Source organism: Vicia villosa, unplaced genomic scaffold (genome assembly GCF_029867415.1).
Source record: "Vicia villosa cultivar HV-30 ecotype Madison, WI unplaced genomic scaffold, Vvil1.0 ctg.003184F_1_1, whole genome shotgun sequence".
NCBI classification, from domain to species: Eukaryota; Viridiplantae; Streptophyta; class Magnoliopsida; order Fabales; family Fabaceae; genus Vicia; species Vicia villosa.
In genome coordinates, this window is record NW_026706133.1 from 32755 (window position 1) to 39321 (window position 6567).

Below are 6567 nucleotides of genomic sequence, written 5' to 3' on the forward strand. Positions count from 1 at the left end.
AAAGGATCAGAGTCACTAACCGGTTGTCCTGCTATAAGTGTGTGGAGATAACGGGCTTAATGTGATTGCGCCTGAATGAAAAAGAGCAAAAAGGATGAGTAAGTTAGGCTATGGTATAATAACATGATTTGAATTGGATTGTGTATTTAGGAGGCTTATGTCTGCATAACTGTGGTTAGTGTTCTTACGATGTCCTTAATATGCAAGATTAGTACTTGTCGATGCAAACTTACCCGAAGAAGATCTGTAGCCTAGGACGAGTAACTGTTGATGTATTTGGGCTTTCTTTGTTTTGTTTTTCATTTTGCTCGGAGTGCAAAAGTTCAAGTGTGGGGGAATTTGATCAGTGCATATTTATGCACATTCTCCTATATTTTTACTTAGGCATTTCTTTACTTTACCTTGGTTATTTTTCTATTTTAATGTGTTTTTATAATTTAGTTTATTTTTGCCTTTATTTGATTTTCGCACTTAATTTTCAGCATTAGCAGTCTGCACTAAAATGATCATAAGTGGAGCTCCGGGAATCCGATTGAGGCGTTCTAATAATCGCCGGAAAGCTAAGAGAAAGAGCTACAACTTTCGTGTTGGAGTCAAAGTCAGATTCGGAGCGCATATTTTCCAGAATTTCGTTTGAAGCTGCAGCATTAGTTTTATTTAGTTTTGGATCATTAGTTTATGGGCTTGGGTTATGTTTTTGACCCAGTTTGAGTTAGTAGAGAAGAAAACCTTATTTTGTTTTATAAGGGTTGGCAGCCGCTAGAATAGGAGAGAACTTTTTTGCCACAAATTTTACTTTTGGTTTCATGATTAGAATGAAGAACTAATTCCCGAATCAGTAGGATTAGTCGTTTAGCTTATTTTGATAATCACTTAATTTACTCTGTTTTATAAATTGATTCTAAAACAAACCCCCATTATCGTTTTTATTGTTAGTTAATAAAATCAAGAATCCTTGTGAGAACGATATCCGAGTTGTCGTTACCGCTAAACTACGTTTTCAAAATACTCGTTTTTGATCCGTGCGCGACAGCGGATCAAATTGGCGCCGTTGCCGGGGATTCTTGTTGTTATTAACTGATATTAGAGTCATAGGTTTAGTGTTTTTGCTTGTTTTTTTTTTGTGTTTGTTGATTTTCAGGGTTGCAATACCGGTTGCAGTACAGTGATAAGTTTTCCAGCATATCGGGTAAGTTTTGAAACCTACTGTTTCAATTTGCTCCAATTTTTTCCCAGAAAATCAGAAAAAAATCGAGGAACAGTACTCATTAAGAATAGAATTCAAAAAAATTTCGACCCTAAAAATCGCAAATTCCTCTTTTTTCTATTTTTAATTAATTTTTTACTTTTTTCATAGTGTCAAAAAATTCCAAAAAAATTCTCAAAATTTTTATTTTTCTTCATTAGATTAAATTTTGTGCTTTTGTATTTTTTGAATTTATTTTAATCATATTTGCCTTTCTAGCAAGGGTTTACAACTTTGCCTTCCACTTTGAGGACATTCTGGATCAGACCGCTCGAGTTGGGTCTGTCTTATTGGATTGTTGGGTCGACCCAAAATAATTTCCTCCCTCTCTCGAGTTCTTACTATCATTTGTAAAGCTAGGATTAAGATAAAAATCTTGAGAGCAATCTATAGCCTAGCCTTCCTAGTTACCTCGATGCGCTAGGGCGATACATCATGGAGTCGCGGTTAGAGACGTACTAAGTGGGAGTAGGAGGTCTCAGGAACATGCACATTAAATGCTTGTCTTGTAGCTGAAACGTTTCATAACTAATATTTCCTCCACGCGGTTCTATGTGTCTAGGATAGAGAGTGACACTACTACAGAAAACATATACAATAATGATTGTGAAGCACATATAATAACGATAACGCATCTTTTGTTAGGTAGCGTGTGATTGCATGTATGCTGGTTACCACAATGGGCGTATGAGCGTTGTTATTGTTAATTCTTAAATTTTATGATTGACATTAATTTTAGTAAAACAAATTAGACAATAACATGTTAGATAGGATGTTCTAACTTGCATAAAATATACGTTGAACAATACATTGAACAAGACGTTCTATCTACTGCAACTGGTATAACATGTCAAACAAGATGTCGTATACAAGATCATCTGACATCCTGGCTGTGTGCAAAGCTGGGCTTTTGGAATGTGTTTGGGTTGTTACAGATGCATAATATTTGGAGAATATTATGCAATCCAATGTGGGGCTAAATTTGAGGATAAAAGATTTTATCTATTTTGAAGATGTATTCATAGTTTCTAAATATGGAGAATATTTAGGAAACTAATGATTGGAGACCTATTTTTATGGAGAATCTTCTGGAGATTTTTAGCAGTATCCTTGCTGCGTTTTGAAGTCCAAATCCAGACCAGACGTGTGCTTTAAATAGAAGACTACAAACTTAATTGAAGAGCAGAACTTACGGGGAAAATGTTAGGGTTTGTGTGTTAATTGTGAGCCTCTCTAATATCATATTGATAGAAGAGTTGGACGTTATCATTGAGTTGTAAGTTCTGTCATGCATTCATAAGATATTAAGTATTGAATGTATGTATGTCACTTAGGTATCATTGATACAAAAATCTAAGTGTGTGTTGCTTGTGTTTTAAGCTATTGTTCTTGATCGAAGCTTTTAAGCAAGATCAAGTATTATTTTAATTAAGTGGTTCTTAATCTAGTATCACTTGTAATTGAAGATTGAGGTAAATGACCGTCAATATCAGTAACCGAGATTGTTATTGTGAGACATCACTATGGTGATTGAAAGTGAGAGGGGTTTCTCTTATCTAGGAATTTCTTAAGTAGAAGTTCCACAAGCATGTTAATGCTCCTACATAGGTGTTTACCCTAAAATTTGGTAAACAAGTGATAGTCTTCCAAAATCAACTAAATTCTGGTTACTCGCAGCATTGACTAGATTGATCCTAGGTTATGTGTTTAGTTTCGAGACTTTGACGTTTGTTTGGTATATATTATTTTGATTGTTTGTGGATAATTTATAAGTAAAAGGAATGATTAAAGAAACGAAATAAAGACTGAAAAGTAAAGACTTTGACTCGAAGGTAAAAGGAATTTAAAAGACTTTGGCAAAGATAAAAACTTGTAAAACTGATAATTTAAGTAAATTATGGTGAATCATACGTACATTCTCAGAAACTCGTTTCTCGATATATGTTGGTACTTTTAGTATAATTGAGTATTTGTACAGAATTGAACACACTAACTTCTAACGCTAATATTCTAATTTATATTAATTTGACCATAACGACCATATCCTAACGGAATGCCACGTTTTTTGTTTGCATGCTCCTTGATCTCTAAGGCTTCCACGCGTCCTTTTCGGATAAGACTGAGCATTTGAATTTGAATCTTCTAGCTTTCGAGGCGCCAAACAAACCAACGTGATCGTCAAAGCTATCCTTCTCAGATGCTCCACAAATGTTCTAAGTTTTATCTGCGTTTCGAGAATAATTCTCTTCGATGACACTTAGCAAGATAAAACCTCTTCATAAGCATGATATTTTGAACGACCTTCATAAGCTTTTTTTAACCTTCCTTCGAAATAACTTCTCTTTTCAACAATCTTCATTTCACCTTAATACTTTCTTAATCGTGGAAATGCCCAACTAACAATAGGCCACACTATCACACCCTTAGTGAGTTACACCCGTGCGTCACGTCAAGAGACTCGGACCACCACACAATGAGTCAGATGAGTCCAACATGATTGATGCCTACTTGGCTACATAATCTCATCTGTGACGAGTTACCGCAGTGACTTCCTATGTGGTGTCACTACCCCATCAATCATAGATACGCAGGTGGTTAACCAAATGCGAAAACGCCTACATGAGAGCACAAGCCCACCAGGTGATAGCCTAACGACATTGCCTACGTGGAACCACTAGAGGTGAGTTAATATGAAGCGATATTACCTACATGGAATCGCAACCTCACCATACCAAACACACAAATGTTTTATCCATTGGAGGCACACCATTAACAAGACCTTCTAAGTACTTCGTAATGGTAGCTTAGGTGCATAATATGTACCGAGAACGCCGATGTTTATCCGTTGGAGGAAACACCATTATAGTCCCTCCTAGCACATCGCAATGGTACAGACTCGTCAACCAAAAATTCAGGGTCATATGTGATTTACCATCTAGTAGCAAGGCCTGCTTCGAAAGCATACATCCAATCCAATACTCATCAAGCCACACAAGAAAACAAATCCCGATTGTTCAACTGGAACAAACAGAAAGAAAAAATTGATCACACAATTTCATTTATCACATAATACATTTCCAACATATACATGTATTAAGCATACATATTCAAAAGTGAACAATTGAGTGATCATACATGGAATTACACCTTCCACAACACAATTAAATAAGTCACAGAATAATTGGGGAAGTATTCGGTTCCCATTCCAGAACAACACTGCACATGGGGAATTAATAAATAAAATTCTATTTCTGGAGGGCGCGCTAAGCAGAGTCATGGCGTGCTTTGAGAAAATACATCAGGTCAGTCCCAGGCTAGCGCGCTAAGAGCGGCCCCGTGCGCTAAGTGCGGTCTGTGAAATGCAGAAAAATCAGAATTGAACCAGAACAAAGATGGGGTTCCAAACCCCTATTTAGCATCCAAAAACATGATTTTTCAACACCCACATACAAGTTATAGCAGATTATATACTAATCATTTACCAATTTAAGCATGCATCAAGAATTTCTCATTCTAAACCCTTGTTCCCAATTCATACAAATTCCCCAATTGTCCTACCCAAGTTCCTATCTATGGAACTCACCTTGCATCAATGGAAGTTAAGATGATAGTCATGATGTAATTGAACTCCCATCTTGGTCAAAACTTCACCACCAACACCATCAAACCCGTAGCCCTTTTTAAACCCTCTTTCAGCAAAAATTGATCAACTTCAACCATGTTTATCTCCTTCAATACAGACATGCAAGTAATGAACTTTATATGCAAACTAAAGGGAGTTTTTTGCTCTTTTTCGAAAAGTCTAGAATCACTTAAATCAGAGTTATGAGTAAAAAGTTAGGCTTAATAGTATGTTGGTCTCTGTAAGTTAGCGTGTTTTTGTTCTTAATCCCTAATCTAGATTTTTTTTAAAAATAGTCCTGGAATATTTTTTTGTTTTAGTCCTTAAATTCAAAATCCGCAGGAAAATCTGCAGGTTTCCTGCAAATTTTTTCACGAAATTAAAATCTGTTGGTTTCTTGTGGATTTTCTTGCTGATTTTAACTTGAAAAACTACAACAAACAAAATTAACATTTAGAGACTATTTTAAAAAAAAAATCCATATTAGGGACTAAAAGCAAAAACATGCTAACTTGCAGGGACCAGCATGCTATTTAAGCGAAAAAGTTATTACCTGTTTTATGAAGGTTGTACCAAGGGTGTGAAAACGGACTTTTGGAGGTGAAGAACATGAGTTCTTCCTCGATGAGTTCTTCCTCTTTTCTTTGCTTCTAAGCCCTTCATCCTTCAAATTATGATTTCATGAGCCAAACAAACCCTTATCTATGTTATACTTTCTCCTTCATTCCCAAAATGCCCTTTAGCTAAGTAGTATTTACCCATATGCCACTTAGTTAGTTTCTAACTAATACTTGGATTCCAACTACTCCTCATGATATCCAATTATTCTAATGCTTAGGGAATATGGGGTATTACAACATGTATTAGATTCATAAATAAGACACCCTTTATGTCCTTACACATTGTATCCGACCAAGTTTCCATATGTAGGAAAGTCGTTGATTGTGCAAAATAACATTGCACGCATCTTAATCTCTTCATCGGAATATGCATCATCAACGTTAACACCTTTATCCCATAAAAGTTTTAAATCATCAATTAATGAATTTAGATAAACATCTATGTCGTTCCAGGTTTTCTTGGTCCAGAAATCACCATACTTAACATCATATACTTGTGCTTCATGCTCAACCAAGGAGATAGGTTGTAAATTGTTAGAAGAACAGGACACGAAGAATGGTTAGTACTCATATCACCAAAGGGGTTCATTCCATCTTTGGTAAACCCAAGCATAAGGTTTCTTGGTTCAATGCCAAAATCCAGAAACAATGAATCAATTTCTTCCATTGCAAAGAATCAGCTACATGGCAAATGGTTCCATCATATTTTCTTTTGTCCACATGCCATCTTATATTTTTTGCGTCAGTTGCATTAACAAAAAGCCTCTTGAACCTTTAAATTATTGGCAAGTACCATAACACTTTAGCAGGAGGACGTTTCTTACTGATATTGTCATTGTCGTCACCAATGTTGATCTTGAACTTATAGCACAACTCACCATATTCTGGATATTGATCCAAATTCTCATACTCTTTCCTATATAATATGCAAGTATTAGGGCATGCATGTAATTTTACATACTCCAAACCCATTGGACCAATATCTTCTTGGCGTCATAACAGCGATCCGACAAATTGTTATCTTATGGTAGCATTTGTTTTAAAAAAATCAAGCAATTATGTGAAAATTTTATCCAACC